Genomic DNA, 23,691 nt, shown 5'->3' on the forward strand with positions numbered 1-23,691 from the left:
GCTCCCAATTAGTTGGCCGCTATTGGTAACTGATTCAAAGATTTGTTCCTCTACCACCTTCCTACACCCTGAGGATGTGCCAAGGCTTGCCTTTCCCATCATGGCCTTGAAAAATGCACGGCCCATGCAAGGCTATTGCTGGGTTGTCTTTCCTCAGGGGATGCAAAATAGCCCGACAAGGTATCAAACAACCACGATACATCCTTATACAGGTAGCATACCAATGAGCACGGCCACAGGAAATGAACTGCCATTTACTCTTACTGCTCTAATCAAAACTGTCCAAGATGCAGGGTTACAGCTTGCAGCGGAGAAAATCCAGCAACCATTACCCTGGACTTTCCTTGGACAGGAATTCGTACAGCAAAAAGATTCTCCACAGCTGCTGCAGCTCGAGGTAAAAAACACTTTATATTTACGCGAATTGCAGGAGCATCAAGGGGCTGTTAAATGGCTGAGGGCCATTTTACACATAACTCCAGAGGAGCTACATCCTCTGCTTCAGCTGCCAAAGGGAGACTCCAGTATAATGTCTAACAGGCTACTGATACCAGAAGCCAAAAGGGTGTTAGGCATTCGTACCAAGGCAATAGAGAGAGGGATAGGCAGAAGGAGAAATCCTGAACTGCAAATTTGCCTAACCTTCATTCCCAGCAGGTATCAACTATTAGCAGCCTTGTTACTGTGGGATCAGACTGAAATAGACCCACTGCAACTTCTAAAGTGGCTAATTTTGCCCCATGTACGATCTAACACTGTGTGGACTGTTAATGAGATGTATGCAAAGCTTGTCATTAAAGGCAGAGGAAGACTGCAGGAACTGGAAGGAGAGGACCCTGCCACTGCCATCATCTACATGCCAGCTACGAAGGACAATTTGGATAGGATGCCAGCTGAGGAAGCAAGGTTCCAAGCTGCCTTAACAGTTTTCATGGTAAAACTTTCATGCATCTCTCAAAACACAGGTTGTGGGCAGTGACCACTAATCTACCTTTAAAAGCCACGACCAGATGCGAACACGGACCAGTGAAAGGCTTCAGGACCTTCACACCTGCATCTGGGAACAGCATAAAAGGCTGTAATAACTCAGGTAAAATCCTGCTACAAAACAAGGGAAGGACAGACGCAGACCACGAACCAAAGCTGTGCAGGTTCTGGAACTGACCCCGTCCATATTGCCTTGGGAAAGTTCACTAAGTAATCTTTTAATGTTATAACTGATTTCTGTTATATTGCAAGTTGATACCCCATCTTGAAGGTTTGTTTATTTGAGATATCGTTAGTTTTTACCTGTTAATTGAAATGCGTTCTGTTTGGTTTCTTGTGAATCATGTGAGTTTTGATATTCATGCAATGCACACAAGGTAACAAAATGACAGGTAAGGGCCAACAACTGACAAAGAACTAAGAGATTGACTAAATAACAACGTTTAACATCATATCTAAGGTCTTGAAGCAAGTGAAATTGTCTAATTAATTTTTCCATCAGAACGCAAATTCCTTAAACAGACAATTCAAATAACATTCAATCAGCTCAAGACTTCATCACGTCACGCCCAAACTGTCAAAAAATCACAACAATGCCATCTCAGAACGCGTTAACCCCACATGGTTAATTGCAAATGAGATTGAGCAAACAGGTATCACACACATCTCTGAGTTGGACATATTACAATATGTACATGTAACAGTAGGTATATACCCACATCACGTAATCTCCACAACACCCACTGCAGAAAAGGCCAAGAGTGTGAGACACTCTGACTTAGTTGCCCAGCAACTCTTGGTCCATAATATTCACAGTAAAACAGCTACAATTCCTATCAAATAGGAAAATTCTCATGTCACAAGTACTCCACACTCACTCATTAGACAGGTAATTATACAAAGAGCACACTACACATCAAAACAGTGTCAACTAAACAAAAAAAAAGGGGAGAGAGAATCTGTATAGCTAAAAGAATATCTGTGAAAAGCCATGTATGTATTAATTTTCAAATTGTGACAATGCTGGAAACATGTAAGTATGAAAAGCAACACAAACCCCAGGCTAGTGTGCCTCTCCCAAAACATCGGTCATGGTAAGGGATTTGATATCGGGCAGTGGACGGAACCACTAAATCTCGGATTTGGGAGAGAGGCTATGCTGGGGAGCCTGAAAGAAAGGAGTTAAAATGAACCCCTTCCAGGTCTGTTACACCCCACAAAGGATAAAATCACATCAGCAAGAACCAGAGTGACGCAGAAGTTGTAAGAAAGTTATGTTTATGTCTAAGGTTTACTTTAAGGACGACCAGTGTGGCAAAAAGCAGTTTATAAAAACCCATGAATGTGTGTATGATGTGTGAAATGATGGCCATCAAGCGATTGAGAGAGTGAATGGACAAGAGTGTTGTATGACTGGACAAATATTGAAACACTAAACACCTCACAAATAACAATACCTCCGCCACAGGGTCATTTAAGAGAATTTAGTTTTGCTAAGCTTAGCCTGTTTTTTAATAAAGTTGAACTCCCAAGTTGTTTTAAACCCTCAGATTAATAAAGGTTATAAGTATGCATGGTTAGGCCAGGGGCTATAGATTAATAAAGTTATTTCTCCAAGTTGCACTACCCTATAGGAATATAAGAGAGTTTTAAAAGGTTTACAATAGGACTATAAGAGACCAAGGCAAGCAGTATGCTGGATCATTGCAAGCCTTGGTAGTTTATAATGTACTGTTCTGATTGTTTGCACTGTTGTTTTTGTAATGTTTTCGTGACCTTCTTATACACTTAGGAGGGGGGAGATGTGGGAAGCATATCCCAAGGTGCAAGAGGAAGGGCACCGAAGGCAGGGGACATGCGCAGAGACAGACCCTCCTATTGGTCAGAAGTCACGTGGGATCAGGGTATAAAAGGGCACGCGTTGTTCAAATAAAGCCTCTTTGTTCACCATCTCACAGGGAGCGTACACGTTTAGTTTATTATATAAAGGCAGCGGCCACGTGGCACGCTACACCTTGCCAAATTTAGTTGCAGTTTTGCCTTGGCCTTCCTCACCCCATCCCTACACAGCAGCGTCCTCGTGCTCTTTCCAGGATATCTGTCCCTGCTTCCACTGCCTGTGCATTTGCTTCTTGCCCTTTAGTTTGACCAGCAGGTCTTGACTCAACCATGCCAGTCTCCTGCTTTCCTTGCCTGATTTCTTGCACCTGAGGATCACTAACTCTTGCGCTCTATGGAAGACTTGCTCAAAGATCTGCCAGCTCTTTTCTGCTCCCTTGTTCCTGAGGGCAGTTTCCCCAGCCAGGTCCTACTGACTATATCCTTGAACAGCTGGAAGTTTGCTTTCCTAAAGTTCAGGGTCCTGAGTTTACTCTTTACCTGACCCATATCCCTCGGGACTGCAAACTGCACCAATGCATGATCACTGCAACCCAGGCTGTCTCCAATCTCTGTCATCAGCTAGCTCACTTGCATTGGTAACCATCAGATCCAGTATCGCATCCCCTCTGTTAGGGCTGTCTATTACCTGGCTCAAGAAGTTATCCTCCATGCCATGCTACTTTACCAGCAGGGTGGTTGAAGTACCCCAGCAGAATGAGAGCCTGCAAGCATTATGCCTCCTGTAGCTAGAGCAAGAAGGCTTCGTCAATAGGCTCCCCTTGATCAGGCAGCCTGTAGTAGACACCAACCACTAGGTTACCTTTGTTGCCTCATTCTCTGATAGCTTTTGATCTGCTCATGGCTATTCTTTAGAGACAACTCTTCACACTCTATCCCTCTCTTAATGTAGAGGGCAACCCCTCTACCTCTCCTTCCTCTCCTGTCCCTTCTGAACAGCCTGTAGCCATAGTCGCACTACAGTCATGGGATTCATCCCACTAAGTTTCAGTAGTGGCAACTAGGTCATAGCTTTCTAGGAGCATGGTGGTTCCCAACTCCTCCTGCTTGTTGCCCATGCTGCGTGCATTGGCGTAGAGGCACTTCAAGTGGGATGTCAGCCATGTCACCTTCTTAGAGGAACATCCCTTAATTCTTTTGAGATATTTCCCTGGTGTTTCCCTCTTGTCTTCTATTACCTTAGGACCCCCTGGCTCATCTCCATAAGACTTCAAGTGTGCTCCAGTGTGGCCAGCACATTTCAGAGTCACCGGCATATAGCCCTTGCTGGTACTCTAACCTTGGCATGTCATTCCACAGCTTGCCAAGGGCAAGACTGATATTATCCCACTCCCCCATCACATCTAATTTAAAGCTTTATCAATGAGCCCCACTAGCTCCTGAGTGAAGACTTTCCTCCCCCTTTGAGAAAGGTGAATCCCATCCGATGCCTGAAAGCCTGGTGCTGTGTAAGCCATCCCATTGCCAAAATCCCTTAAATTTTGGTAGTGACACCAGCTGCGGAGGCATGTATTAATAGACTGGGCCCATCTGTTTCTTCCAATGTTGCTGCCTGCAACCAGAAGGACAGAGGAGAAAATAATCTGCATTCCAGAATCCCTTACTAACTGCCCCAAAGCCCTGAAGTTCCTTTTGTTCACCCTCAGACTACATATTGCACAGATTCAGGCTGCCCCATCTGAGGAGCAGCTCCCCACTCCCATTTACGGAGGCAACGTCTCCAGCCTACACTTTCTTTCCTGTGAAAATTAAAAATATACAGACTTTGTGATACTGTAGTGGTTTGACCCTGGCCAGATACCAGGTACCCACTAAAGCTGCTCTCTCACTCTCCCTCTGCAACTGGACAGAGGAGAGAGAAAAAAAACCAGCTAAGGATTCATGAGTAGAGATAAGAGCTGGGAGAGGTCAGTGACTGATTACCTTCACAGGCAAAACAGACTCAAAGTGGGGATAGTACTTAAATTTATTACTAACAGGATAAGAGCCAAAGAGTGAGAAATAAAAGTCTTAAAAACACCTTTCCCCCACCCCTTCTTCCATGTTCACCCTCCTCCCCCCTAGTGGTGCAGGGGGACAGGGAATGGGGGTTGTGGTAGGTTGTTGTTTCTGCCGCTGCTCAACGAGAGGAGTCCTGCCCCTGCTCCCGTGGGGTCCCTCCCATGGGAGACAGTCCTTGATGGACCTCTCCAGCGTGAGTCCATCCCTCAGGCAGCAGTTCTTCCCAAACTGCTGTCCCATGGGTCACTCCTCTATGGGGTGCAGTCCTTCACGAATGAGCTGTACCGGCATGGGTCCCCCATAGGGGCCACAAGTCCTACCCAGTGTGGGTTTCCCTTTCCACGGGTCGCAAGTCTCCAGCAGGACCCTGCTCCATCATGGGCCTCCCATGGGGTCACAGCCTCCTTCATGTATCCACCTGTTCCAGCATGGGTTCCTCCATGGGCTGCAGGGGGACAGCCTACTTCACCATGGTCTTCACCACAGGCCACAGGGGCCACAGCTCTGGCACCTGGAGCACTCCTCCCCCTCCTTCTACACTGACCTTGGTGTCTACCTTGTTATTCCCGTGTTCTCACTTTGCTCTTCCCTGGCTGGAATTTCTTCTGTGCAACAATCTTCTGTCCTTAAATATGTTATCACAGAGGCATTACTATTACTCCTAATTGGCTCTGTCTTGGCCAGCAGCAGGAAGTCCATCCTGGAGCCAGCTGGCATTGGCTCCACGGGGACAGGGGAAGTTTCTAGCAGCTTCTAACATAAGTCACCCCTGTAGGCCCCCCTGGCTACCAAAACCCAGCCACAGAAACCCACTACAGATACCTAACAGAAAAAACCCTGCCTCTTTTAAATTAGCAAATGCAGGTTTCCTTTCTGTAGGACAAATGCAGCCAGCCAAAGCATATGATTTACCAATAAAATAAAAGTACTGTTGCAGAAAAAGTGACATTAAGCTTCTGTTTCCAACAAAAAGCCTAGTGTCTCTAATTACCTGCATTTATTTGTGTCACTGCTGCATAAGTCACCCAAGAATTTAAAATATCAATATCCTTCGCCCTCTGTACACAACAGGATTGCCTCTGCAGTTTTTTGATCCTAGGGCAGGCGATGAGATGTAAGAAGGGTACATTTTTATTCCTCCCTCCTCTCAGTTTTCCTTCAGCTTGTTTCCCTGTTAGATCTGGAGTAAATTATAGATGCCTCTGAAAATATAGTCAATGCATTGAAATACAGTCTGTTCACCCAGACCTTACTTCTATGTTTGCTTCCTATGGGTGCATGTTGCTTCATTTATAGAATCATATAATCAAAGAATGTTAAGGATTGGAAGGGAGAAGTAGGAGGGAAGGGGGGAAAGGAAAAAAAAACTTGCAAAACCAAGGTTGCTGAGAAAGGTGGTTTTATATTTACACGGAGAAGAACAAGAGAACTATAAGCACTATACACACAGGGAAAACTAACAATAAAGACTACTTCCACACGAAAGGTGTTTTCCTCCTCTGAAAACAGCCATCTATCCCTCACAACTGTCCCGGAAGAGAAGAAGGAAGTTGTTTTTTTCTCGTCTCTTTATATCTGAGCTGACGTAACATGGTATGGAATAGCTTATTGGTAAAATATACATCAGGTGACCTATTCTAGTTCCGTTTCCCTCCTAGGGAGGGTTACAAACCCACTACAAAGGGACCTTAAAGATCGTCTAGTCCCAACCCCCGCTGCAATGGGCAGGGGCACCTCCCACTAAACCAGGTTGCTCAAGGCCTTATCCAACCTGGCCTTGAACACTGCCAGGGTTGGGACATCCACAACCTCCCTGGGCAACCTGTTCCAGTATCTCACCACCCTCATGGTAAAGAAGTTCTTCCTAATATCCAGCCTAAATTTCCCCTCTTTCAATTTGCACCTATTACTCCTTGTCCTGTCACTTCAGTTCCTGATGAATAGTTCCTCTCCGGTTTCCCTATAGACCCCCTTCAGATACTGGAAGGCTGTTATGAGGTCTCCATGCAACCTTCTCCAGGCTGAACAGCCCCAACTTTCTCAGCCTGTCTTCATAAGGGAGGTGCTCCAGTCCTCTTATCAACTTTGTGATCCTCCTCTGGACTCGCTCCAACAGTTCCATGTCCTCCTTCTTTTGGAGGCACCAGAACTGTATGCAGTACTCCCGGTGGGGTCTCACAAGAGTAGAGGGGGAGAATCACCTCCTTTGACCTGCTGGCCATGCTCCTTTTGACGGAGTTCAGGATTCAGTTGACTTTCTGGGCTGTGAGTGCACAATGCCAGCTCACGTTGAGTTTTTTGTCAGCCATCACCCCTGTATTAGGGAGGGGTTCGGGCCATGGTGAATCTGAAACCATGACACCATTGCAAGCTCAACAAAACTGAAATTTATTACCAAGAGGTGGCCAACAAAAACGAACAAACCCAAAAGGGAGGAAGGAGGAGAGAAATAAGCCCCCAGCACGACCTCCCCAGGCACCCAGCTGTTGCCCATAAAGTTATCTTACCAACCTAGCATGCCTATAATTACCAATAGCAGAAGCTGCATCCTTGGAGAGTCAGTAAGTTCACAAATTGGCAGGCGCCCCTGCCAAAAGGCAACGTTGTCCTTGATGTGAAGCTAGCTGTCCTCCAAGAAAGTACTATCTGCTTTTATACAAGTAACTGAGTGACCTCAACCTAGGCCGGCGTGGCCAGCACCACCCAGCCAGAGGCCCTCCGTCCCACCCCCTTGGTTATGTAAGTGCATCTCTTCTGCACACGCGTGGCTTTCCCTGTGCCTGCGTACTGCACTCAGGAGGGTCTTTTTTAGTTGAGTCTGGGGGCGTTACTTCATCATCTCCTCTTCAGTCTCTCCTTCAAATGTCCTTGGAGAACGATTAGCCAATCACAGAACACCAATTAAATATAGTTTATACAAAAACTCCCTTCAAGGACAAAGTTCCCGTTTTATCAGTGCTTGTTTTCTCATAACTTGGCAGGGAAAGAACAAAACTTTTACAGGTGGTTGGGCCAAACACAGACCAAAAGTATCAGCATAATTAACCCCTGATACATCCCACCGTGTGGTCTGTGGTTGGACCATGACACTGGTGAATGACTTGAACAGCATACTGATGAAGTGTCATCTTCAAAAATGTAAAACAACATAACAACTGAGTAACAGCAAAAGTACAGACAATAATATAATCATGCCCATCCCCAGTGAGGAGATCCAAGTGGGTTACAGTGGTCGTTTACTTGGAGTCAACAGTACTTGAGATAATCTTTTCCCGGTTGGCAGACCTAGTTTCCAAGTTTGGACAGATGAACAGGTGTGTCCAATCGTATGGGCCTGGACAACGCGATGAATCTTGGGAATTTCTGCAAAATATAAAGTCTAGTACTACAGAACTTCTCATTTCAGAATTTTTATAATTTGGATTCATCTTTTATAGTATGAAGTGGTTGACTGCCAGTCACACATTTATAGGCCTATTAGGAGCCATCACAGGCAATGTATATCTGGAGTTTGATGCAACACCAGACAACATCCTGGTCTCACCAACCACTCCTACAGAAAGCTTGCACTCTCTGTACAGATTACAGGCCTCATCGGGGCAAACCATCCTGTCCCAGTTTACCCCTGACTGCAGTCAATCCCCCTCCACCTCATGGAGTGATAGTACAGGTTATCTCTTGCCTCCATGCTATAAAAGAATTTTATCCATCTTCACATTAACTATACCATTGAGTGTGGATGTTACCGGTCCATCACAAGAAAATTGCAGGCATGATGCGAGCCAGAGTCCATAGGGAGGTCCACAAACATTAGTCCTTCATTTGCAGTCTTGCCAACCAGCTTTTCGACATAGGACTTTTCTTCTGCGAGGCCCAGCACCTCACACATTGTTATTTCACAATCACATATATTCTTGTGTAGACTCGTAAGCCAAAAGGTTTCTGTCATATGCTGATTCCAAATAATTCTTGCCACCTGCTGTAACACTACTGGGACAAAACACATACAAATATGAGCACTGCAAAACAATCAGTGTCTGATTTAGAATTCCCAAACCACACCGTTCTGTCTGATCTTCACAAACATCACTGGTGTGACATGAACAGCACAGAAACGGATCGCTCTATACAGCGATGACCATTAGGTCTTAGGATGTTACAAGTTCTATAGTTTTCCATTGTCTTCTTTCCCCCCTTAGTGACACGTCTGCCCCATCCCAGGTGACGAAACCAAGCACAATTGCAGTCACCCTGCACACGGCATCACATATTTCCTTCACATCCTGAAGCCAGGGTTTAGCTCTAGCCTTTACCTTTAGTACTGCTGCTAGAACAACTTGGTAGTACACAGTTCAGGAATAATATTCCAATTCTGACTGTTGCTTACCATAACAAAACATACAGAAGTTAAAACACATTGTTGGTGCAACTCATCTAAGAACAAGAGACCTTCTTATCTCTGGAATAGTAGATCCAAGGATCTGTCGGGACAAGAGACCTGCTATACAAAAAAGAATAACCAATCCATTTTGTTATTCAAGATCCACGGCCTGCACTGAATAGGCTAATGCAGAAGTAGTCATGGCTGTGGTAGCTGTATCCTCCCAGCCCCTGGCCAGGCTCACTGAGAACCACAAATGACAAATAAGGATCACCTGAAAGGCATTGTTCATTACACAAATCGCAACATCAAGTGTGGACAATAAGACACACAAGAGACACGTACATGATAACTGAGTCATTACACCAGTTAGTAAAAGTTAGTAGACACAATGAATCATATTTAGGGTATGTTTTCTTCCATGTGATATTTGGGTTGGTCTTGTGCTGCTCAACATTCACTGACCTCTGTCCAGAATTCTTGTCGCTCATGATAAGGTTTCATCAAACATGCTGGAAGCCAGCAGGGTCCTGTGGGAGACAAAACACAAACAAACTCCCCTTCCCAATACTAACAACTTAATATCTACTTGAGGTGTCATATTGCCCCTCCTCATTACAAAAGTATAGTTTTATCAATTTAAGGTTTTGTTCTGTTCTTGTTCTTTCTCTTCTCTCGTTTTTATTTTCTTTACCCTGGTTTTAAGTTATACTTTCAAGGAATCTGGCAGTGTTCTGGGTTCATGAGGATTCTCAAGAATCATAAATCTTGAGACACATTTCATTTTTCTGTTGGTGATCTCAGCTCACACGTGCCCACCGAGTGAATTAAATGGCCACCGCAGGAACTAAAATTGCCGTGGTTTATTAATTTCATGCCCACAACAGCTCTGTTGTATCTTTCTCAAAAGTTAGGTTTTTAGTTGAAACTCCCCTTTAAGCAGGAAAGAGTGGCTTTTGCCACCAGGTTGGCACCAGCCTCTTCAGCTGTGTGGTCCCTCCTTTTCTCCTTATCCTCCACAGCCCAAGGAATGCCCAAGGATGGACCCAAGCAATGGTCACACACGCAGACTTAACACCATCGCCACCATCCGAGGCATCCAACAGGATCATTTCCAAACTCTCGAGAACATAAACCCACAATGATTTTTAGGCTGGCAGTTTTAAAGTGGGCATTTCAGACCTGATCCTTGCACAGGGCTCTGGTCCCTACCCTGAAGTAAAGACAGGCTGTCAATTTTTGGGTCACAACCCAAGGGAATGTAACCCAAACCTCCTATTTGTCACTTCCCCAAAGCAACTCTGCTGTTCCACAGCCTCCACCAGGGCCATAAAAAACCCTGTTTATACATATATATATAGTCCTTGTTTATTTTTTGAGTCTGTCGACTGTTGCTGAAGATCAGTATCAACATCAGTTCAGTTAGGATCCTTTGCCTCCTTGGTTATAGACACAGTTCTGGGTTTAGGACTGGTTCACTGGTCTGGGCTGTCTCATCATTGGACATCCTTGGATACTGGTATCAGCTTTGTTCAGGTCTTTTTCATCTGGTGTCTGGTTTCCTGCAAAACACAACTCAAAGCACGTAATTAGTTTTTCCCCAAGGTTAAGTTTCTTTGAGGCACACACTGTATCTCTCCATCCTTTCTCATTACCCACCAGGTATTTCCAGGCCCTTGAGCGAAAACAATCCCAAGAATGGGTTTGTCTTGGCCCGAGGGAGAAGTGATCCAAACAGCTTTACCTAACATACCTCTCAGATGGATTGCTGGAACTTTGTCTCCATCTACAGTGTGGAGGGATTCTGCTTGGGCAGGACCAGCTCGATTGACAGAGCCTCTAGTGTTAACTAGCCAGGTGGCCTTGGCAAAGTGCTTATCCCAGTTTTTGAAAGTCCCCCCACTTAGTGCCTTCAGAGTTGTTTTTAACAGTCCATTACACCTTTCAACTTTCCCAGCAGCGGGTGCATGATATGGAATGTGATATCCCCATTCAATACCATGGTCCTGTGCCCAAGTGACCACTAGATTATTCTTGAAATGAGTCCCATTATCTGACTCAATGCGTTCTGGAGTGCCATGTCTCCACAGGACCTGCTTCTCGAAACCCAGAATGGTATTCCAGGCTGTTGCATGTGGTACCAAATATGTCTCTAACCATCCTGTGGTTGCTTCCACCATGGTAAGCACATAGTGTTTACCTTGGCGGGTCTGTGGCAATGTGATGTAGTCAACCTGCCAGGCCTCCCCATATTTATACTTGTCCCAGTGTCCACCATACCACGGGGCTTCAACCTTTTTGCCTATTTAATAGCGGCACAGGTTTCACAATCGTGGATAACCTGGGAAATAGTGTCCATGATTAAATCCATCCCTCGGTCTCGTGCCCATCTATAGGTCGCGTCTCAGCCCTGATGGCCTGAAGCATCATGGGCCCATCAAGCTAGGAACAATTCTCCCTTCTGCTACCAGTCTAGGTCTACTTGTGACACCTCGACCTGTGCAGCTTGGTCTGCCTGTCTGTTATTATTATGTTCCTCATTAGCTCGACCCTTGGGCACATGGGCATCTACATGGCGGACTCTCACATTCATTTTCTTCACTCTGGCAGCGATGTCTTGCCACAAATCAACAGTCCAGATGGTTTTTCCTCTATGCCTCTGTATCAGAGAAGGGTTCGGAGCATATTGAAATCTGAAACCATGACACCATTGAAAACTCAACAAAACTGATATTTATTACAAAGAAGTGGCCAAAGTAAACGGGAACTCAAGAGAAAGAGAAACCAATGAGGAAATACGACACCCCACTCACTCAGGTGTCATTCATGTCATCTGATGCCTGCTCAGCTGGTGCTAAGAAAAAAATCCAGGAGCCATTAATTGAGGGTGAGATAAGGAAAGGGTTTAATTGTGCCAAGGCAATTGATGGCACACAACGCGCCCCGGTTGTGTCTGAGATGTTACATTTTATAACAATATCTGGCCAATCCCAAGTGTGTCCTCCCTCTGACTTTTGCTCTGGTCCACCCCCTGGCCCACCTCCTGGAATTGGGTCTGGGGTGCATTTTGGGACCCTCTCTTCATCAACCTTCATCATCTTCGGGGTACAGAGAGCACAGTCACCCAGTTCTTTGACTCTGTCCTGCGGTTGAGGCCAAGATACAAGCGTTCCCCAAACAAGACAGGCCTTGCCTTGACAAGAGACTAAACATCTTCTACTGGATACGGGGGTAGGGCTGATATAGGGAGTATGGAATGGGGTAAGAGGGTTAAGGAATGTGTAAACTAAGGGGTGCTACAGGGAAGAGGGATAAGGGGTTGCTTTTAAGATCTACTTCTATTACTTATAAAACTTATAAGGTAGAAAAATAAAAAACCATTAGGGGCTTAAGGCATCAGTCCCCCCCTTTAGAGATTAAACAAGACTTGGAGATCTTGTTCAATCTCTACTACTTACACATAATACTAATCATATAACAAACTATTATGCAAACTTAATGCTAACATGAATGGCTGCTTTATCTAGGTTCAGCTTGGTAACTATGAAGTAAGTTTGTGAAGGCAAACTTAATGAAACATTTCTAAGAATTATCCAATATATAATTCAAATTTGTTGCCAAATTCATAGTGCAAATTTAGCACTCACCTTTATGAAGAATGTTTGGTGCATTTTGTTAAGTGTAAACTTAGGTTCTAAACTCAATTCATAGTTACTGACAGTATTAATTAATACAAACAAGTGAGGAAAACTTAAACACTATTTTAACAGTCTTTATAAATAACAGTCTTTGTTGCTCTACTCGTCTCAGGAACAGAGGTTCTTTTCTTCCTGGGTGAAATTCAGGGTCCTTGATGGTGACTCTTGACCATGTTGGAGATGGTCTGCTGGACTTGAAAACAGTTCTTTCCATTTGGTTTGCAGGAGTTTCAGTCTCATTGTTTAACATAAACTCAGTCCTTGGGCTGGAACAGATGAACAGGAGTGTCCAGTCTCATAGACTTAGATGACTCAATGAACTTCTGCAGTTCCTGCAAAGCAGATCTTAAAACATAAACAATTTTACAAATAAACCTCTTTGAACAACCAGGGAGTCGATGAAGTGTGACTCTCTGTCTGATGACAATTTCACATGAATTTTGGATTTTAGAATTTCTGTATTTCAATCTTCTGAGAGAGGAGCTTGTGCTTTTATCACATGAAGTGATTAACTGCCAGTCACAGATTTAATAGGCCCGTCAAGAGCTTACTTGAAGCAGGTTGCATCTGGATGCAAACAGCACCCTGGCAGTGCCAGTAGCTCACCACAGAGAGCTTATACTCTCTGGACAAATTCTAGGCCTTACTGGGGGCAGGTTGTCCTGTTCCAACCTGTCCCAGACTGCAGTCAATCATCTTTACCTCATGGAGTGGTCTTACAGGGGCATCTTGCCTCCATGGATAAAAGCTTCCTCATCTGTTAAAATGGGTGCATTCATGGATATATGAATACTAATGAAATAATAAAGCTAGAAAGTAATCTCAGCAAACTATTTAAGCAACCTAAACCAATTATTCCAACAATGATGTTACCCGGTTGTCTCAAAGATTGCAGGCAATGGTGCAAGCCAGATTTTTAGGGGCTTACTGGAGAGTCCATGGAACCAGTGCTGTTGCTGCCTTCTTATCTGTCCTTGGTCTTAGTGCAGGACTTCTTTTATGTAATTTGGGTTCACATACATTCCTAGATGACAATATGAAAGCACCTTAAAAACATAAGTAGATAAACATGATTCCATAATCACATGAAAATTCTATGGACCTTTCATCAAACTGCTTTTTAGGAGAAATTCTTCCACAAGCTGCAGTAGTCTAAGAGACACAGATGTTTACAAATTGTTGCTGGAACAAGATATGTGCAAGTATAAACATTGCAAGCTTTCAAGCAATTCATGTAGTAAAAGCAAAAGCAATATAGGCTTTCAATTTTTACAATTAAGCTAACAACAAGAGAAGCTTAAAATAATATAAAATAACAAAACAAATACAATAATTACAATATACGTACCACCTTTAGTGCATTGATTTTCAATTGTGTCAGAAGGTTTTTATGTTGGCTTCTTTCTACTCACTCTTGATATTGCAGTTAAGACATTTGTCTACTTCTGCAAAAAGTTGTTCCCATGGCTTCCAGTTTGAATTTTGGTGGTACTGCTTTTCAGGTGTGCTTGCTGGAACAGACTATCTGTAAACAGTTAACTTCTGACACATTGTTAGTTCCCATTAACAGCAAAACAGTGGCCCCCCCTGAAGCTCAGTCAGGGCACAGAGGGCAGGAATATTCACAGGTTGTGAGCCTGAAACAGGCCTAGAGCACACAGGAGCTAATATATGGCTCTTCTTCCCCCCCCCCCTTACTGAGTTAGGGTAGAAATATTCCTTCACAGGCTATGGGCCTGTTCTAGAAAACAGAGGACGCAGGGGTTAATAGATAGCTTCTATTTTCTAGTTTTGTTTATTGGGGACAAATCAGTTTTTCTTTTTAGATCTGGGTAATTTTTCTAGTGTCCCCTCTTTCACAGAAAGAACACTCACCATTTGTTTTATCATGTTGGTAATTGATTCTTAATTTTGTGGTGTACACTATGTTTGTGGTATTCTTGGCAATTACTGGTTTTAGTCTGAGTGTGATGCTGGCCCATACCACTGGGATGACAGCACTCTCAGTCTCTGCAGAGATTTCTTCATGGTTCTCCTGTATAAAAACACAATTACTTCGACATAATTAGTATCACAAATTATAACTTTTATCTTCCCTTTGCGGAAATTGATTTTAACTTTTAATTTCTCAATAAACTCTCATTTAATGAAGAATTAGGCAACTTTAACATACAGAAGAATCAATGAATCACCCTATATTTACCCAGTTTAAAATCCAAAAGTTTAAAGAGTGGCACTTATTTCTGTAATTCTAATTACAGTTACGGCATTATAATTCAGTTTTTAAAGCATCACCTATTGCATATATTGCCCTGGCGGGTTTTAACTTTTGTGTTTGTTGGGAATGTACACTGATTTTGTCCCCCCCCCTTTTGATTTGGTGGGAGGGTACGGATTATGCAGGCTTGAGAGAGCTAGAGGGGGAGCGACAGCTCTGTCTCCGCCCCTAATGGTGGAGCCAGAGGGTCCCGTGTTAGGTTGGGTTGGGACTCCAGTTACAGAAGCCGCTTTAGGTTTTCCTGCGGTCTTTGTACCTTTAGCCGGTTTCGTGTTTGCAGTTGCTAAGGTGTTATGAGTAATTCCGTTTGTACTGGCCACAGCTAGGAAGTGATCTGCCCTTGTGCTGGTTGCGACCCCCGCTCCATCTGCAGGAGCGGCAGCAGCTCCTGTGCCAAACCCAGATTCTAACTGTCCCGCGGCTGGACTTACTTTCGTTGTACCGGTGGCTAACGTTGCCCCTGCACTCACAGAGCGGTGGCGGCATCTGTGACAGTCACGTGATTTCCCCCTTCCTCTCTTACATCTCGGGGTAGGCTGGACACTGGCCACTCTCGCCCTCGGTCCCGCTCCGCTTGTTATGGGAGCAGGCATCTTTATTGTTATTACAACTGTAAAGTCGTCAGGTGGTTTTAAAATTTCTACAACACTCCGACCCACTGCAGCTGCTTGCTGCATCACATCTTACTAACTCTGAATGCCATAAAATCCTCTGCAGCAGATGCTTTTTCGGAGGGTTATCAGGCTCACATGTAGCAGACGTCCCCGCTAAAGGTAACTTGATCCTTCTTGTGGAGCAAGCTCACTCCAAAAAACGAGCTGTCTGCTTTTATACAATCAACTGAGTACATCTGCCTAGGCAGGTGTGGCCAGCACCGCCCTGCCAGAGGTTCTCAGTCCCACCCCCTTGGTTATGCAAGTGCCTCACTTCAGCGCATGCATGAGTACTTTGGAATTTCCCTTCCACATGCGCAGTATGCTTCAGGGGTCTTTTCTATTTGAGTCGGTGTTATTGTCGCGGCGGTCGAAAATAAAGAAAAAGATGAACAGTCTAGTACCGAGCAAAGTACAAGTCTGTCTTTATTTTTCCCACGAGTCTTTTTATAACCCATGTTAGTAGCAAGCAGCAGTTTTAGAAGGTAAGCAAGTAACTGTATTTCAATTGGCTATTATTTGTTAGTGATACTTTTGGCAAAGTTCAAGTTTAAAATTGAGGTTCTCACAGGACCAAATCTAAGCACTCCACAGCTGTCTTCTTTTTGTTAGGGCTGCGTACATACCTCTCCTATCTCAAGGATGCACCTGTAAATTTCCCAGGTCAAAATCTTCTCCCAGAGAGCTAACGGACCCGCTGTCAACCCTGACAAGTCGGGGGTCGTTACTTCATCCCCTCCTCTTTGGTTTCTCCTTCAAATGTCCTTGGCAGACGATGAACCAATCACAGAACACCAATTAATATAGTTTATACAAGAAACTCTCTCTCCAAGGACGAAGTTACTGTTTTATCAGTGAACTTGGTAGGGAAAATATAAACTCTTACAGGTGGCTGGGCCAAACACAGACCAAAAGTATCAACATCCCTGATACGTTCCACCGCGTGGTCTGTGGTTGGACCATGACATTGGTGACCCACTTAAACAGACAACAAAAGTCCAGACAATAATATCTTGGTAATCATGTCCATCCCCAGTGAGGAGATCCAAGTGGGTTCCAGTGGTCAGTTACTGGGAGTTAACAGTACTTAGGATAATCGTTTCCCAGTTGGCAGACTTAGTTCTCAAGTTGGGACAGATGAACAGGTGTGTCCACTCTTATGGGCCCTGACAACACGATGAATATCAGGAATTTCTGCAAAATATAGTCTAGACTATTAGACAATTTTATAATTCGGATCCATCTTTTATAGTATGAAGTGGTTGACCACCAGTCACAAATTTATGGGCCTATTAGGAGCCACCACAGGCAATGTATGTCTGGAGTTTGATTCAACACCTGCCAACATCCTGGTCTCACCAATTGCTCCTACAGAAAGTTTGCACTCTCTGTACAGATTCTAGGCCTCATCAGGGGCAAGCCATCCTGCCATAGTTGGTCCCTGACTGCAGTCAAATTCCCTCCACCTCATGGAGTGATAGTGCAGGTATCTCTTGCCTCCATGCTATAAAAGACTTTTTATCCATCCCTAACCAGGGCATTCATTAAACCAAGGCACAAGCTAAACAAAGCACTTAACCAACCATCATGCTATAATGTTACCAGTTTATTACAAGATTGATGTGAGCCAGAGCCCATAGGGAGGTTCACGAACAGCATTCCTTCATTTGCAGTCATGCCAACCAGACTCTGTCTTGCTTTTCAACATGGGGTTTTTTCTTTTTTTTTTTTTTTGACCCAACACCTCACACCTTGTTACTTCACAATCACATATAATTCTCTTGGCTTTGTAAACCAAAAAAGGTCTCTTTCATATGCTGCAGCAATCAGAGAGGAGAGAGGGATATTCCAAACAATTCTTGCCACCTGTGAGAAAATACTGTGAGAAAACATATAAAATATAAGCACTGCAAAACAATCAGTGTAACAAAACTATACCAATGTCATTAAAAGGCAGTAGAAATATATATTACTCATCCAAGAATCAGAGGTCTTCTTAGTTTTGGAATAGTAAATCCATGGATCCATTAGGGCAAGAAACCTGCTAGGCAAAAAGAAAAACTAATCCATTTTACTATTCAAGATATGTGGCCTGCCTCGAATGGGCTAATGCAGGAGTAATCATGTCCGTGACTGTTGGACCATCCATGCGTGTTTGCTTAGCTACCTGAATGGGGAAAATAAAAAAAAATAGAGAAGAATGGGGAAAAGAGGTTATGAGCCAACACCCCCTCCCCCTGCTGTGTTTACTCCCACCGTCTCAGGTGTTGGGTTGGGACCCTTTTCAATTCTGTTTGACCCTCAATTGCGATCATCACTGCTTGAGAATCATCAGCTGCTACAATTTCGGCAGCAACAGGACTCTCATCCCCGGGGGCTTGGTTCCATACCCAACCACCTGCAAACCATTTTTGTACTATGGGCATTACAGGTAAACTGTATACATGGTAAACGTCAACCCATTCCATCGAGGGTACTGTAATTGGATGCTCTGTGGTATTTTTCAACCCTATTAATAGGGGTTTCATGGTATCCCCCTGCACAGGATTTAGCAGTGTCAGGTCCAGGCTAGAAAGTTCTGGTCATAACACCATATAGCGGAGGATATCTTCTTGCTGACCCACATAGGACAATGTAACATCCGTCCAGACCCACTGATCCTGGTTCGCCCCCAGTGACTGTGTTTGTGTGTTTATTACTACACAGCCGCCTTTTATAGACTTGACTATAAATATTGCGCCACTGATAACCGAAATAGAACTTCATGCCACCCATGTCAATTTTTCCTGGTCCCCTTTCATTAAAATTAACAGGGTTAAGGTAAGTGACATCATACGATTGTTTAACACCCGAACAGCTTCATCAAGATTGTCCACCCATTTCTTATAAGACCCGTCCCCTAGTCTATGAAGTTGCAGTTCAGGAGCCCATTCATGCATTCTACTAGTCCTGCCCCCTGCGGATGATATGGCAAATGCCATGTCCACATAATTCCACGATCTTCAGCCCATTTTGCAACAACTTGATTTTTAAAATGCGTCCCATTATCAGATTGCATCTCTAGGGGTGTTCCATAGTAGAGTTCAATTGTACTCATGAATCTTATGGTAGTGTGACTATTAGCATACCGACTGGTTATGGCTACCACGAGGCTAGAATAGGTATCTGCAGCAATACAAATATATCGTTGCCTGCGATGTTCAGGTAAAGGGCCAATGAAATCAATTTGCCATATTTCCCCACCGTGTGACCCTCGCTTAAGATGCCCTAGCGGTTGTGAGAGCATTTTGCGCTCCCTCAGAAATTGGCAAACTGTACACTCACTGAGAACTTGTTGAATTACTGCTTGGGGTATAAGAACCCCCCGGGCTCTCGCCCAAGCAATCGTTGCATCTCATCCTGCATGCCCAGACTTATCATGTGCCCATAAGGCTAGAGCGTGATCCTCGGGACTGGCCACGACTACTTTCTGTGCTCTGGCTAGGTGGTCAACATGAGCATTCCACTTTGCTGTTTCGGTCTCATGTTCTGTGTGTGCATCTACATGGAAGACACGAACATCACGATCTTGCAGAGCATTCCAGATTCATTCCCAAAACTCTTTACCCCACACATCCTTCGTTCCTATTTTCCACGTATCGCGCTGCCATTTTCCTAGCCAATTCACCAGCCCTTGGGCCACAGCCCAAGAGTCAGTATAGATGTAACAAATTTGACTGCACGATGTAGCATCTATTGCTTGCCATACGGCAGCTAGTTCAGCTAACTGACTGCTCCCCTGAGTTCCTTCTAGCACTAGTCGCGTTTGGGTAACAGGATTAAAAGCCACAGCTCGCCACTTTCCAGTCCCTGTCCCACTGCCATCTGTGAACCATCTGTTTTTGTTCTGGTGTCAATTGCTCATAGGGCAGTCCCCAGCGCTCTACTTTGGTAATTTATCATATCAGTCCCGGTGGTGTCGGGAATACCTTGTATCCCCTGGCTTACTACTTCACGTAGGTGCAGGACTCCCTTTGGTCCTGGTTTGGCTCTCTCCTGCAGGTACCATTTCATTTTCATAATAGTAGCTTCCTGAGCATGCCCTATTTTGTGAGTTGCTGTGGGCCCCAGTGCCCATGTTACAATGGGCACATCTGAACGTAGGATGACTTCATGTCCCACGGTTCTACCCTCGATATCCAACAATGCCCAATATGCAGTCAACAGTGCTTTTTCGAATGCTGTATATCGCACTTTGGCTCCAGTCAGCCAACGGGACCAAAAGCCAAGCGGCCATTGCTGTCCCTTCTGTAACTGCCAGAGACTCCACAGGGCTACGTCTGCCTCTATTGTAACTTGTAATTCAACGGGTCCGTCCTCCAAGGGATGTAACTTGCACTGCTGATTTTGTTTTCTGAAACACTTGCTCTTGTTCTGGACCCCATTCCCATTGACTTCTTTTTCATGTTACTTTGTGCAGAGGCTTGAGTAGTACTGCCAATCCTGGTAAATAGGCTCGCCAAAACCCCACGGCTCCGACAAATTGTTGGACCTGTTTCTTTGTCTCTGGTCTGGGCCAATTCACTATAGCCTCCCTTACCTTATCTGGTATTTGCTGTTTCCCCCGTTCCATAGGATACTTAAATATTTCACACTTTGTGCAGGTCCCTGTACTTTCTTTGGATTGATTTCCCAACCGTCCTGAGTCAAGATGTTTATAACAGTATCTAAACTCTTCTGTGTCTGCTCAAAGGTTTGTCCATAAGTCAGTATATCATCAATATACTGAGTAATCTGCACCTCTTTAGGTACCATAACCTTTTTCAGGGTTCTATGGATAGCCTGATGACAAAAGGTCGGGCTATGTTTATAACCTTGAGGCAGACGAGTGAAAGTATATTGATTTCCATTCCAGGTAAAGGCGGACTGGTCCTGCCCTTCACTAGGTATGGGAATAGCAAAAAACACATTAGCCACATCTATTGCAGCGTACCATTCTCCTGGATGCTGTTGTATACGTTGCACTAAGGTAGTAACCTCAGAAACAGCTGATGTTATTGGTGGAGTAACTTGATTCACTCCCCTGTAGTCCACAGTCATTCGCCAACTACCATCTGGTTTCTTCACTGGCCAAATTGGACTATTAAATGGAGAATGTGCAAAACGCAAAACCTGAACCTCTAAAAGGTCATCAATAGTTTGCTGGATAGCTTCATCCCCACCGGATATGCAATATTTTTTAATGTTTACTACTTGTGTGGCAACAGGTATTTCTGCAATTTCTTGCACGCATCTTTAGCGAGAAGATGCAAAAAAGGAGCTCCAGAGTCAGACACTTCCTCATGGAGGTATAGTCAGTGCTCCAACTTTCCAGAGTCAATGACACACCCTCATAGAGGTAAAGTCAATGCTCCAGTTATCCAGAGTCAAAGACACAGCCTCATAGAGGTAAAGTCAATGCTCCGTTTATTGCAAAAATCACACACAGGTCCTACAGGGTTCACACGCTCTATCCTAACTCTCTATTGGTTGCATCAGTTTTCACACACTATAGCTATAACTTTATTGGCTCTACTAGCCAAGGCACATTTCCAGGCCCCCCATCTTCTGGTTTCTCACACCCTGGATAACATCCTCCTTCCTTGTTTTCCTCTATGCAGCTTTCTGATATCTGCTGCTCAAGGACACACATCTGCTGCTGGAGAACGCAGGTCCCTGCCGTCCGGCACGCAGGCCAGATTGTGCAAGCAGACCTGAAGCAATATATGTCCTGCATCATCTAACATTCTCTCAACAATTCCCCCTTTTTCTTTTGCACAATCCAGGCCTGATTGATGGTCTTTCGCACCATATCCATAAGACACTTCAAGATACACGGTACAATTATCAAAATAACGCAAATCAATTGAACGTTATCATTACAATCTGGCCCTAGTTGATGCATATTTCGCTTGGTTCGACTCTTTGTTCCATGTGGTTCTTGAAAACTTTTATTTTGCAAATGAAACTTCATTTAACTCAGGGTTATGTGTCTCCCACTCTTTATCCAAAGGTGCTTATGCATATGTGAGGTAATATGGTTTACGCATTTGTGAGTAAAATCAGAATATATTAATAATCATATATTCATACATTCACATGCATACATTCACACAACTTTCATGCGTGATGGCCATCACTTCATGCTCTCACTCAAACATACTTCTAAGTTGTATATCACTGTGTTTTCTGGTTGTGAACTGAGAAATTATCATTCTCGTGTTTTGCCCTCAGATGAGTATGTATTTCTTGTTTTTATGAAAGTATAACTTGGAAAACATAAACATATTTCTGCTTCACGTTCAATTCAAAACCCAAATACATACAAACATTCTTATAATTTAAAGATAAATATATACTCCTATTTTTAAAGCAAAACACGCACTTCTCAATGCAACTGGGCTTTTGGACTTCAAAGAGAACTTGTCAGTAGTCACTACAAAAACTTCAAAAGCTCCACTTCTGCACCACATTTAAAACAATTCTGGCTATTTAGGCAAGCAACCTCAAGAAAGAGTCAGCAAGACCATCTCATGAACTTATCTTTTCTCACTCCCTCCCCCTTTTTTTTTTTTTTTTGTACTGAAGTTAAACTGTTAGGTTAGTTGTTGCATGAATAAAAAGCTTAGCTTTGTTGACTTTGAGCTTAGTGTCCCGTGTAAGGACAGGTCTTTATATGATTTGCCTGTGGTGTGCTGTATCTCGGGGATCTGTCTTAACATCATCTTCTTTTTCACTGTTTCTGTCAAATGTTTTTGGAGAGTTGTCAACTAATAGCAAAATACCAATTAATCTCAAGTTATACAAGATGGTTGTTTCAGGGACGAAGTTCCCGTCTATCAGTGCTTGCATCATCCAATGAAGCACAAATACATTCCCACCGCATGGTCTGTGGTTGGACCATGCCATTGTTGAACAAGTTAAGCAGCATATTGATGAAAAACAAGGAAAACAACATAGAATATCTACAACAAAGGACTAATAGGAAAAGGGTAGACAATAATATCTTTGTAACCATATCCATCTTTAGTGAAGGGATCGGAATAGGCTCTAGTTGTTCCTGCTTCATTGGGTCAGCCAGGGTCACTTGCATGCTATGCCGTGGTTGTAGGTAATCATAATCTCTGTGCAGTCAGCATACAGGGGGTCAGCATCCTACTGTTGAATGTAGACGTAATCTCCAAGTTGGAATAGATGAACCAAGATCTGCACCTGCGGCAACTCCACCTGGGCCCGCGCCCCAGGCTTCGAGGCTCACCGCAGCGGTCCTCCTACTCGTCGCGGCCTAGCCTACTCCAGATTCGGGGATCTGAACCTGACTCCCTTTCGATCGGCTGAGGGCAACGGAGGCCATCGCCCGCCCTTTCGGAACGGCACTCGCCTATCACTTAGGACCGACTGCAGTGGATGTAGTCTATCTGGACTTCAGCAAAGCCTTTGACACCATCTCCCATAATATACTCCTAAAAAAACTGGCAGCCCATGGCTTGGACAGGGGCACTCTGTGCTGGGTTAGGAACAGGTTGGAGGGCCGGGCCCAGAGAGTGCTGGTGAATGGTGCTGCATCCAGTTGGTGGTCGGTCACCAGTGGTGTCCCCCAGGGATCAGTGTTGGGCCCAGTTCTGTTTAATATCTTTATCGATGATTTAGATGAGGGGATTGAGTCCATCATTAGTAAATTCGCAGACGACACCAAGTTGGGAGGGAGTGTCGACCTGCTGGAAGGCAGGAGGGCTCTGCAGAGGGACCTGGATAGGCTGGAGAGTTGGGCTGGTT

General features: G+C 44.2%; 1 long non-coding RNA gene across 1 annotated transcript; it reads right to left on the bottom strand.

Annotated features, from left to right (window-relative positions):
- Positions 1–5,465: 5,465 nt before the first annotated feature.
- On the bottom strand, positions 5,466–23,323 carry LOC113981374. The gene is made up of 3 exons (XR_003538392.1): positions 23,231–23,323; positions 19,462–19,464; positions 5,466–5,476 (listed from the first exon to the last, which is right to left on the bottom strand). It is a non-coding gene; the product is annotated as an uncharacterized LOC113981374 (long non-coding RNA).
- Between the last annotated feature and the right edge of the window lie 368 nt (positions 23,324–23,691).

Source organism: Neopelma chrysocephalum, unplaced genomic scaffold (genome assembly GCF_003984885.1).
Source record: "Neopelma chrysocephalum unplaced genomic scaffold, ASM398488v2 Primary Assembly neopelma1_96511, whole genome shotgun sequence".
Taxonomy (NCBI): domain Eukaryota; kingdom Metazoa; phylum Chordata; class Aves; order Passeriformes; family Pipridae; genus Neopelma; species Neopelma chrysocephalum.